The sequence below is a fragment of the Kogia breviceps genome, chromosome 3, assembly GCF_026419965.1.
Source record: "Kogia breviceps isolate mKogBre1 chromosome 3, mKogBre1 haplotype 1, whole genome shotgun sequence".
NCBI classification, from domain to species: domain Eukaryota; kingdom Metazoa; phylum Chordata; class Mammalia; order Artiodactyla; family Physeteridae; genus Kogia; species Kogia breviceps.
In genome coordinates, this window is record NC_081312.1 from 89,678,406 (window position 1) to 89,692,009 (window position 13,604).

Genomic DNA, 13,604 nt, shown 5'->3' on the forward strand with positions numbered 1-13,604 from the left:
GTTATCAGGAACTCTTGATGATTTATCTTTCTATTCTAGTCTGGCATATGGCAGATTCTCTCTAAACATTTCTTGAGTACATGAACAAATGAAGACCAGAAATTCAAGTCTACTTTGATATTTAAAGGAAGTCTTTATACTTCCTGGAATCACATGGGACAGAGGGAACATTTATTATAAATAGATGCCTATGCTGTGTCTGTAGCACAGCACATGTTACCTCATTTAATCTTTTCAAGAAATTCATGAGCTATTCCCTTATTTGCTGCCATTTGTTAGTTATTTACCTATTTGATATATACTATGTCCTGTCTTTTAAAACGCTTTATTATTTAATATTTTTAATGATCCTTTGAAGCAGGTATTACTGTTCTCATTTTTAAAATAAGGAAGTTGAGGTTCAAAGAAGACATGAAGTGTTTGAATCCGAATCTACCTAACTCTAAAACCCAAATATTTCCTACTTGACCAGCATGACTTGGAGACAAAATGTTTGGGACAAATAGGTTATTTATGTGACTTTTCTGCTTTCTTTATTTTTCCTCTAATACTGGTATCTACCACTTCTCCTTGTGTATCTTGCATTAACTCTCTTCTAGACAGAAGACCTTATTATTCACTATAAAATATAGAGAAACCTTACTGGTCATCTTATAGGCTGCTAGTCCAATGTTAAGTCAATAAGTATATTCCCATGATGAACAATCCTTGGTTCAATCAGTTGTGACCAGATTCTTAAAGTCACATTCCAAAAAGCTTGGCTACCTTTGCATAAGGACCTGCCTTGGCAGCTTTTCCCAGAAGAGGCCTGTAGGTCTGCCAGTTGCTCAGGATTTCATGAGTGGTCCAGTCACAAATAGAAGATGCTCCCAAAGGTAAGTATGAGACCTTCATCAGTAGAGTAATTTTAAGGACAGCTTTACTAAAGCAGCATCAAATTCTAATTGGATCTACTAGACTTAATTTAAGGAGCCACAGTGGACTAATTCTAATATACTGTTACATCCAATATATCACTACAATATTATATGTAAGCAAGCGTGTGTGTGTATAATGTGTAAAATGGGAGAAGGGATGGGGATGTGAGAACAGGGTGGTGGACTGAAAACATTATTTTAACCTTGTTTATTGTACCATAACAGGTCTTGGTATTGCCCCTCAAGAAAGACATAAGAGTAGAGAAGGAAAGGTAACTAAATAAGCAAGAGAGAAAGAGGTTGCCATGCTAGTAAAACTAGATCCTAAGATGAAAGGAAACTTAGAGGTCAGCTACTACAACTCCCTAAACCAAGGGGAATGTCATTTCCATTGTCATCTGTGAGTATCAACTATCCTCAAAAGGACAGATCAGAAGATTATCATTCTTCATTTTGCAAAGATGAAGACAGAGAGGAGAGAAGTCAAAACTATTAATGTGGGAAGGGTAAGGGTAGGCTATATCAGATGCAGTCACCCAACAGCAGAATATCAGACTTAAAAGCACCTCTTGAACCTGGGACATGGGCGTGTATTGGGGGCATTTAGCATGGCACAGATGGCATGTGAAATAGACTTCTTGTTCTGAGACCTAGATTCTAGGCCAGTCTCCATCATTATTAACTAGCTATGTATCACTGAGCTGTACACATGATTTCTTATCTGTGAAATGAAAGGGTAGGATTGAAAGAGTCCTACATTATTTTCCAGGAATAAATTCTCGATCCTAAAGAAAATATTTACTTCTGACAATGGATGAACTGTAGAACAAATTACTCTAAGGTTGTATTGATTAAAAATAAAAATACCTTTGGAGGATGTTGATCACTACTTCTGCAAAGAACTAAATTCAAAATCTTCATTACACAATTGGAACCTTAACTTTGATACAATCAACAGGCTTACTCATACATAATTTAGCCCCCTAAGGCCTGTCTCTTGCTCATCTCTCTGCCAAAAGTGCTTATTTGTGTGCTTGTGCAGTGACCAACCTAGACTTGGCACATGTGCTGGGTGGAACTGGCTGAGTTGAAAACCATGGCATAGGTGCCAGTGGAGTCTGCAGTGGAAGACTTGATGCCTCAGCTGTTGCCAGTGGAGCCCTGCAACTTGACAGAAAATTTAGCTCCCTCTCTATCCCCAAGGATGCCTCAGGAATCCCTGAGGCCAGTCTAGATTGAAGTAGCTCAATATCCAGATGTGGTAGCTCACATCGACCCAAAGAATTTGAAAAGGAAGCAAAGTGTGAATGTTTCTCTTTCAGAATAAAAACCTGATCCTAAAGGATATTCCTCCAAACTTCAGAGGCAAGAGCAACAAGTGGCACCGTTTTCAACTGTTCAACAGAGCGTGAACAGACACTGAAGTCACTGGAAATCTCAGCAGTTGGGTAGTAACAAGATCATGCCTTTCAACTATGTAAAATATGTAATTATTTCTCCTTTCCCAGGATAAATATCCTTCATTCTTCCAAAATCTGAAGATGAAGAAAGCTGTAAAAACTTTTGTCTGGGTGAAATGTTATATGCAGAAGGGGCTGCTGGATCAGCTACAAATTAAAGTCCTGGGATGGATTATACCCAGATTGGTTTTCCTCCCTTGCTTCTTATTGTTAGCAGAATAAATCAGTCAACAGTAACTAGTGTCTTGGAATATACGAGTAAGTGGCTTAGAGAAAGAGAATTATTACAGAAGTGGGATGATGACTTTATGCTTTATTGGCTTGTCTTGGAAAACCTTTATTACCTGAGGATCAATCACTAATTTGGCAGCTTGCAAGAAGGTGCTCTGAAGTGAGGCTCTTAGTGGACAGCAAAGATGAATTTGAATTTATTAATCTGCTTGGTTAGCAGGTATTTTCACTAATGTGATTTAGATGATAAGCCATCTTGATGTACCTGATCTCAGGGACAGAAGATACTTGTGATGATGGCAGCCTAAGTCTGAGGAAGTGCAATGCCAATTCAAGTGCAAATTGCATCATATCTTCAACACTATGCGAAGGGTCCTCAGCTTAACCTATGTAACTCAAGCTGATATTCAGAAGACAGATTGTATTGATTCGAATATCTGAGTGTCTTTGTAAATCCCACCCAGTTTTTGATGGACAGTTTAAAGAGTTTTCTGAAATCAAATGTTTTCAAAACAAATTGTCATTTTTTGATGAAGCATCCTGCACAAAAACTGTATGATGAAATTTTACAGAGGTCCTTGGTGCTGTTATATTGTTTATTTACATATATACATATAAAAATTGTATTGAAAATGTGAAAAAAATAGCTTTCAGGGATGTGGAGCTCAAGCTTTCTATTACATTCTCCTCCACTAAAAATTATGTCTTTATTGTGGCTTCCCCATAGACCTGTTCCACATCTTCTTCTCTGGGCCCTATATTTTTCTTTATAAGATCAGCTTGCTCGTTCTGGGTCCCTCTCACAGACTCGTTGCTGGATTAGAGATGTGCTAACATTCACAAGGATGATATCAAAGCTATTATGTACCTGTACCTTGTACAGGTTGTGCACTGCACCAGAGCACCCATCTGAAGTAGCAAGTGGGGGCTGCAGTATGCCTTTGTGTGGGTGCATCCACCTTAAGGCAGGCATGCCTTTTTCCAATTCACTCTAGGGTGTAGTATGGGCTTGAGGTGTTCTGGGAAGCAGGATTTACCCATTTGCTGCATGATCTGAAAAAGTCTGACCTATACCAACATTGTAAATATCCATTCCTCAATGCCAAACATCACAAAACTAATTACAAGGGACTCTTTTTGGGGGGCTAAAAAATAAATAATACAAAGCAGTTCCACTTAAGGGGTAAAACATTCTAGGCAGCTCAGATTAAACTTCTGCATCAGCCTATTTTGTTGAATAACAGTACATTATCATGGGAGGACACATTTTTTAAACAAAATTTATTGGTCAGAATTTCCTCAGGGCTAACTTGCACTGAATCCCTGCTGAATGATCTCAAAGGAATAAATCAAATTACATATACTGCATTAGGCCTTAGCATGCATGGTGCAGTAAAAAGCAGATTCAGACACTCTCTGTAGGTGCTATGCCTGGCAGAGAAAGGAAAATCTCATTGAAACACTTGTTGATATTCTTTGTCTCTCATGAAGAATTCGATACTTCTCTGCAGAGCTACCTGTGGTTTGGAATGCCAATGTGTTGTGTAAGGCTGCCCTAGAATTTCATGGAAAATGTAAATTGTCCAAGCTCCCTTCCAAATACAATCAGACTTAAAGTGGTTCCCATAGCTCTCCCTTCAAACATAAGATATTCCCATTAGTGCCAATTAATGCTGAGACCCTGGCAGTCTGTGTGCATGATTCATTAATGAGAAGCCTCATTTACAGCTGAGAAAGCAATGCAATGTAGCAGCTGTAATAATTTCTCACCTCCTCTGCAAACTGCTGACCTCTCACCATGGATAAGCTGCCCTCCCTTTGGCCTATGGCAGTGTGTGCTCAGGGGACAGTGGACAATGGCAACAATGATGGTGAAATCCTACCTAACATTCCAGCTTCCATGCTTACTTGAGACCAAATGTGAGACTGAGACTCTAACCTTCCTTTCTCAAATGAAATTTCTAATTCAATTAAAGATGGGACAGAGAAGCTGATACCTCTATTACTCTACAATACATTGCTTTTCTACAAGATACCCACTGCATCAACACCCTCTAAATCTGTAGAATATATTGCTAGTCTCATTACTAACATGACTCCAGTAATCAAACTGGCTCAACTAATTTATAACCAGCTGTGTAAAAGATGCGGGTTTATACAATCTACACACATATATATATATATTTAATTATGCCCAGATATTTCATTGCTCTGACTCCAGACACCATAGTTATTTATTAAATGGTAACAACCAAGTTACCATTTTTTTCCTATCCAGATGCAAACTAAACAGGGGTACAAACAAGAAGAGATTGGACACTGAGTGCCACCCACAGTCTCCCAGATCTGCCATAGCCAGAAGATTAGGGAGAAGGTACCCCTGAGTCCAACAAGCCCGGTCGCAGTCATGCTCTTCAAAATGAGAAAGGGACTCCTGCTTCTGAGAGAAAAACATTCAAGGCCCAGAAATCCCTTTTATCCATGAACTTGGCAGGTATCTTTCTCCCCATTCCTATCCTTCTTGCTCCTGGAAGTGAGCATGAGACACTCATCAGTAGAGTTGTTTTAAGCCCTGCTTTACTTGAAGCAGCATCAAATTATAAACAAAAATCTTTTGGCTTTAGTATTAATTTTCATTTATCTCAAGAGGGAGCTGGGCTGAAATACAATTTTGTACTTTCTACAAACAATAGTGCAAGTAACATTGAAAGGGAAGCATTTATGTTACTTAGGATAATCAATTGCTTTTCAAGCACCATTAAGCCTTTTAGAAATGGTACATTTGATCAATATCCCAGCTGTGCTATTAACAAGTATGTGACCTCAGACAAGTCCCTAACCCTCTATAGGCCTCAGTCTGTTCATCTGTAAAATGAGAGCACTAGATTGGATTTTCTCTATGGATCTTTGTAGCTCTAAGAGGCTATGATTCTATACATTAGTTGCAAATGACTCTTACCTCAGTGATAAAAATCAGTGGCCTGAAACACTCTTGGAATCAAGGCTGTTTCCAGCTTTTTTTCTCCTGGATGAATATGGAAATAGCAATCATTACCCGGGGCCTTGGGGGCTACTTGCTTGTACTCAGGCTTTCTGAAAAGTTGAGATGCATTAATTGGCTATCTTCTGGGTCTCAATCTATTTCTAAATTGATTGGGGATTTTATATTTTTCCCTATGAGATCCAGTGACTGCTAGGTACTCAAAAAAATTAGAGTTAAACAAGGAGACATAGTTCTGCCCCCTGGAGAGCTCCAACTAGAACAAACCTCAACCCTGCTCAAGCCTCTGGTAATTTTCTGGAGAATGCAGGGACCAAGGAAAATGCAGGACCCAGGAAAGTTATACATTTCGGATATGTTTAAATAAATTGAGGCAGAATTTTACGTATCTCATAGAGTCAAGATGATGGCAAGTAAACTGTATTAGTTAAACTAAGATTTATTATTAACCATCCATACCCAATGTGGCGAAAGTTATCCACGAGGCTATATTTCTTTTTATGTTTGTGACTTGTCATTTTTAAAAACTATATAAGTTAATACCTGAAGGATTCAGTGGCTATAATGCTGTTTACTTTTTATAAAGCTATGTAGTCAGATTAAGCACAGGTTAATAATACCAGTTTGTTCTTTTCAGAGCAAAGCAAAAGCCTGTGGACTTACGAACAGAAGTTTCACAAGGCTAACTGTGCATACAAACCTCTACTGCAAAGAATGATAGGACTTTGGCTTTGTTTCTTCGATGGCTATATCAGTGGAATAAGTTCTATAATTTCATTTCTTGAGGAAACTATTCAGATAATCCTTCACACAGAATTATAGCTTCTATTAAAAATGTGTATTCTTTCCCAAAGCCTTTTTCCTCTCTTGTTTTAATATGAAACAATATCAGAGCATTGGGAAAGAATTATTATCCTTGTCAACATCCTTAGGGGGCCTGACTAATATAAGAACCACTTCTTCCTGACTAATGATATTACAGGCTGCAGGAGCCTTCCCCAAACAACCCTGTAATTCAAGTCCTTTGTATCTAGTGTGTTTTTGACAGACTGGTCAATAGCGTCTGCTAAAGAAAAGTATTCCTCTCAATTTCAATCACAAAGCAACCTCTAAGGAAATTCTCAAGTCTGTTAAGTAGCCTAGACTTTAAACATACTCATCTGTGACACTCTTGCCTCAATAGAGATGTGGCTTATGAAAGAGGAGCCTATACAAGGAAATCTGGAGTATGAATGACAGCTAAAGGTCATGTACTGTAGTATAGAGGAAGACAAACAGATGAACAGTAAAAGTCTTAAATTCTTCTTCTATATGATAATACAAGTAATAATAAAAAGCTATAATAGAAGTTATATATATTGAATACTTACCTAATGCTATAAAATCTTCTAAGTGTTTTACATATAACTAATTTAATCCTCATATGAACCTTAGAAGGTTGTTAGTAGGACTATAATACGTAGATAGTTTTGTCTGGTATTTATTTTACTTAATATTGTTTTGTTTGCATTTTTCTACATCATTTTTTAAACTTTTACTTTTAAAAGCTATTGACATTCCATTATTTGGGTAATATATGACTTTATTCATTTCAATATTGCAAACTTGGCTTGGAAATTTCCCCTGTGGCAAGAAAGAGCAGAGAAGATTCAAAACATATAGCAGAGGACAGATAAGCGAAAAGTATATTGTATTGTGTAGTTTCTCAATAGTTTCAATTGTTTAAGTGTCTTTCTTTGATTGGTCTTTCATTATGTTTGTGAATGTGCCAAAATGGCTGGTGATAGATTTGGCACCTATTATGAGCCCTGCTTTGTGTCCTCCTCCCTTCACCCCCATTCATATGTTGAAGTCATAGCTCTCAGTACTTCAGGTGTGACTCTATTTGAAGATACAGACTTAAAAGAGGTAATTAAGATTAAATGAGGTCATTGGGATGGGCCCTAACCCATGTGCCTGTATTTGGAAATAGGACCTTCAAAGATGTGATTAATTTAAAGTACCTGAGGGTGGGTCATAATCTAATCTGACATCCTTATAAGAGGAAATTTGAACATAGAGACAGATCCCAGAGGTACACGCACCTGCACAGAGGGACAACCATGTGAAGAGGCAGGAAGTGAGTGGCCATCTTCAAACCAGAAAGAGTGACCTCGGAAGAAACCAACTCTGCTGGCACTTTGATCTTAGATTTCTAGCCTCTACTACTGTGAGAAAATAAGTTTCAGTTGTTTAAACCATCCCATCTGTGGTATTATTCTATGGCTGCCCGAGCAGACGAATACAGTGCCACAGAGCACAAATACAGGTGTTAGCTATCTTTAATTTAGCTATTTCTCCTTTAATTGGCTCAAACAAATTTGCATTGAGGAAAAACAGGTCTTAATAAGCTCTTAGAGCATGTCTTGAAAGTAGTCAAAGTCAGAGACCCAAGCCCTATTTCCATAAGTAATTTAGCCCTAGTTATTTAGTAACAAGACTGAAAATCCATGGGAATATCTAGCAGAAGAAGGGTGACTTTCACAGAGCTGCCTGAGCAGCATTCAGTGTTCTTCAATCCTAGGAACTACTGGACATTGTGGTACCCATGGCCATGGATACCCTTAGACCCATTCACAGTGAGACTCAGATCAGGAACAACACAGAGAATAAACTTTCAATAGCCCTGCCTTTCTATGGCAGAGCTGGGTCTTGAAACAAGCTCTCCTGATACCACTGTTTACTTTTTCACTGCACTGGCTTAAATATTCTGGCATTTGAGTATGTATTAAATACTAATTATGTGACTAGTAAGTACAGTGCTTGAGGTAGTATGAGAAGGATCTGAAATAATATTGGCACTTAGTTGAACTTATCCTTTTTCTGAAGGAATCCAAAGTCCCAATTAACTGAGATGTCTGACCTTGCCATATTATTATACTGGGTGGTCTTACGCATCCTGGAAAATAAGGCCAATTTTTAAATGGTATCTTTTAGATATTTAAAACAAAGCTTTTATGACAGAGCTCTGATTAAAAACTCATACAAGATAAAGCATATACTATCATTTTTAGATACAGAAGAGATACAGTCAATCACATGTTCCCCCCCCCACACACACACACATACAGTCACATAAACATTCCCTCAGACAATGTCATTGGTTACCCACTGAAGAGTTTAATCACTTTCAACATTGAGAAATATTTTCTTATATAGTTGATCTTAATCCCTAATGTGGCAGCTTATTTCTTCCTTTTAGGTCCTCAGTACAAAGAGGGGGACAGCTGGCACCAATTCTTTTTATGCCAGTTTTTCCACACACTGGGGGGCTTAATGTGGTGAAATAGGTCATGCCTGTCGATTACAATAGCAGACTTGAATTTTATATAACTTTGATTCTTTTAACTCCCTGCACCTGGGAAATAGAGGGTAGGGAATAACTGGTGTTTGGCAGGATTTCATACATTGTCCATAAACTTTTCTTTCAACAGAAATTTGTCCTCATCAGATTTGTCGTAATTATTTAGCAAAATGTCTAGGGAAAAATACACAAAATAATCCGTAAAATTTCTTCTGTTTGTGATTGAAGAAAACTAATGAAAAAGAGACAACCAAGTCCCTCAGACTCCTCCTGTGTTGTTCATGTTTTGTTAAAAATGTGGTATACACTTTTTGTTAAACGCTGTTGACTCTTGTGATTCTTGAATTGTTAGCCTTTAGAGTGACAATAAAAGCTTTGGGGGTTGGTTTCTATGCAATGGATTAGTTAGACCCACCCTCCCATTGGTAACAGTTATCAAACTTAAACAAAATTAAAAAAACAAATAACCAACTCTTTGAAGGTATTGAAGAGTGACTAAAAACAGGAGAAACTGGTGCAGAGAATACTTTTGAAAGATGAGCTGAAGAGGTGAAACTTGCCATTTTGTGGTTGACTAAAAAATGTCAAGTATAGCAGAAAGACACAACTTTACACACTTGAGGTATGAGATACTACAGTTTGGTATTGTCAGAGTTGGGACATTTGGGAGGAAATCTTGAAAGGGAAGGGATTACAGAGAGGATAAGCCCCAAATTAAATCTGTAATTTGGCTGACCACTAATTGGAGAGGAAACAGAGAGGTCTAGAAAAACCAAACCAAACCAAACCAAAACGAAACAAAAAAATGGTGGAAGCTGAAATTACTGAGTTGAGAGTTCAGCAACTGCCAATGTAGAGAAGACAGTCTGACTATCAAATTAAGTGACTGCTAGAATTTTTAAAAAAATCACGCTGCTGGATATGTCTATTAACTGATTGTGGTGACAGTATCACAGGTGTTTGCATATGTGGAGTTACACACAATAAATATGTACACTTCTTTGTATATCAATTATACCTTAATAAATCTGTTTAAAAAACACTCCACAGATAAACATAACAGAATTTAGGGTCTTTACAATGTATCACTCATAATGTCCAGTATCCAAATAAAAATCAGTAGATATGTAAAAATAAAAGGAAATGTGACCCTAGCTCATGAAAAATCAATGGAAAACAAAACCCTAAGGTGAGCCAGATGTTGCAACGAGCAAAGACTTTAAAACAACACATAAATATGTTTAAGTTCTTAAAGATAAATATGTGCACAATGGAGGAACAGATGGAGAATCTCAGCACAGAAATAAAACTAGTAAAAAAAAAAAAGAGCAAAATGGGAATTAGAGACCCAAAACGTACAATAATGGAAATAAAATTTTCATTGGAGGAGCTTCAAAACAGGTTTGAGATAGTATAAGAGTCAGTGAAATTGAAGAAAGATTAATAGAAGTTATTAAATCTAAGGAACAAAGAGAAGTGAGATAGAAGAAACTTGAACAAAGCCACAGCTGTCTGTGAGACGATAGCAATAAGTCTAACATACAGGTAATTTGAGTCCCAGGAGGCAAGATAAGAGAGAATAGGATAGAACAACAACAAAAACAAAACAAATTGAAAAAATAATGGCTGAAAACTTCTCAAATTTGCTGAAAAACATCAATTTATAGGTCGAAGAAGCTCATGGACAGAAAGCAGTATAAATACAAAGAAAATCCCACATAGGTACATCTTTGTCAAACTGTTGTAATCCAAAGCTAAAGAGAAAATCTTGAAAGTAGCCAGAGACAAAAAGATACAATACCTATTAGGTAAAGCAACAGAAATGAGGGTAACTTTTCAAAATGTAGGGAAGACAGACAACTGAATGATATCTTCAAAGTATTAAAGGAAAAGTAAAAAAAAAAAAAAACCTGCTAAATCAGAATTATATATAAGAAAAGTACACTTTACAAATGAAAGTGAAATAAACATATTTTAGAATTAAAAAAAGTAAAAGAGAATTTATTGCCAAAAGACCCATACTACTAGAAATGCTAAATGAAGATGTTGAGGCTGAAGGAAAATGACACCAAATAGTAAGTAGGATCTGTGAGAAAGACTGAATACCTCTTTAAAGTATAAATATGTGGATAAATATACTATATATATAAATATAAAATCTAGAGCTATCTATATAGTTCTATCTATCTATTTATAGTCTTATAAATATAGACTATAGATAGTCTTTCCTTAAAAGACTTAGGATGGTTTAATGTGAAAATTACCAAACTCTTTCATGTAGTTTATAATGTTTGTACATGTATATGTAAAGCATAATTTCACATAATAGCACAAAATATTGAGGTGGGGCAATAAATGCAACAAGACCGTTACAAGGTTCTAATATTTTATTTGAGTTAGTACAGGGGTAGCTCTAAGTAAATTATGATAAGTAAATATAATACTCAGAGCAACCTATAGAAATAATGCAAAGAGCTATAGCTAAAAAGCCAATGGAATGCTAAATTTTTGGATAAACCCCCCAAAAAGCAAAAAAAAAGATAAATAGAAGAACAAAAGTTGATGATACAAATGGGAAAAAAACCTCCCTGTCGACTTAAATCCAATCATATCATTAATTACATTAAATGTAAATATAATAAACACTACAATTAAAAGGCAGAGATTATCAGACTGGATACAATAATAAGACCCAGCCACATGTAATCTACAAGAGATGCGCTTCAAATACAAAGAAACAAATACATTGAATGTAAAAGGATGGAAGAAGATAGCCCATGAAAAAAATGGCTCTATTTAGACTAAGCACATTAATAAAGATAAATCTGAGCAGTTCATAATGATAAAAGGGTCAATACATCAGGAAGATATGGCATTTATGAATTTGCACCTGATGACAACAGCTTCAAAGTAGAAGAAGGGACCTGAGAGAACTGAGAAACAGCAAAGGAAAGGAATCAATTAAAGTAAAATCATTATTGGATATTTTAGTAGTTTTCTCTCAATAATTGATATAGCAGTTAAGTCAAAAATTATTAAGGACATATAAAAGATACGGAAAACCTAAGTGGCATTATCAACTATCTTGACCTAAGTGACAATAGTAAAAAACTACATCCTACAACTTTAGAATATGTACTCTTTTCCAATGCACATGGACTGTTCATCAAGAAAGGCATATGTTGGCTATAAAACATGTATACTTAAATTTCAAAGACTGTGAGAAGATAAATAAAATTGATAAACCATTAGCCAGACTCATTAAGAAAAAAAGGGAGAAGACTCAAATCAATAGAATTAGAAATGAAAAAGGAGATGTAACAACTGACACTGCAGAAATACAAAAGATTATTAGAGATTACTACAAGCAACTCTATGCCAATAAAATGAACAACCTGGAAGAAATGGACAAATTCTTAGAAATGCACAACATGCCGAGACTGAACCAGGAAGAAATAGAAAATATGAACAGACCAATCACAAGCACTGAAATTGAAACTGTGATTAAAAATCTTGCAACAAACAAAAGCCCAGGACCAGATGGCTTCACAGGCGAATTCTATCAGACATTTAGAGAAGAGCTAACACCTATCCTTCTCAAACTCTTCCAAAAGAGAGCAGAGGGAGGAACACTCCCAAACTCATTCTATGAGGCCACCATCACCCTGATACCAAAACCAGACAAAGATGTCACAAAGAAAGAAAACTACAGGACAATATCACTGATGAACATAGATGCAAAAATCAAAATACTAGCAAACAGAATCCAACAGCACATTAAAAGGATCATACACCATGATCAAGTGGGGTTTATTCCAGGAATGCAAGGATCCTTCAATATACGCAAATCAATCAACGTGATACACCATATCAACAAACTGAAGGAGAAAAACCATATGATCGTCTCAATAGATGCAGACAAAGCTTTTGACAAAATTCAACACCCATTTATGACAACAACACTGCAGAAAGTAGGCATACAGGGAACTTTCCTCAACATAATAAAGGCCATATATGACAAACTCACAGCCAGCATGGTTCTCAATGGTGAAAAACTGAAACCATTTCCACTAAGATCAGGAACAAGACAAGGTTGCCCACTCTCACCACTCTTATTCAACCTAGTTTTGGAAGTTCTAGCCACAGCAATCAGAGAAAAAAAAGAAATAAAAGGAATCCAAATAGGAAAAGAAGAAGTAAAGCTGTCACTGTTTGCAGATGACATGATACTATACATAGAGAATACTAAGGATGCTACCAGAAAACTACTAGAACTAATCAATGAATTTGGTAAAGTAGCAGGATACAAAATTAATGCCAGAAATCTCTGGCATTTTTATACACTAATGATGAAAAATCTGAGAGTGAAATTAAGAACACACTCCCATTTACCACTGCAAGAAAAAGAATAAAATATCTAGGAATAAACCTACCTAAGGAGACAAAAGACTTGTATGCAGAAAACTATAAGACACTGATGAAAGAAATTAAAGATGATACAAATAGGTGGAGAGATATACCATGTTCTTGGATTGGAAGAATCAACATTGTGAAAATGTTGATTTATTACCCAAACTTTATTACCCAAAGCAATCTACAGATTCAATGCAATCCCTATCAAATTACCACTGGCATTTTTTTACAGAACTAGA

The 13,604-nt window shown here is 36.3% G+C and overlaps 1 pseudogene; it reads left to right on the plus strand.

The window, feature by feature from the left end:
* Positions 1 to 1,949: 1,949 nt before the first annotated feature.
* Positions 1,950 to 2,868, plus strand: LOC131753741 (gem-associated protein 2 pseudogene; annotated as a pseudogene).
* Positions 2,869 to 13,604: the final 10,736 nt, after the last annotated feature.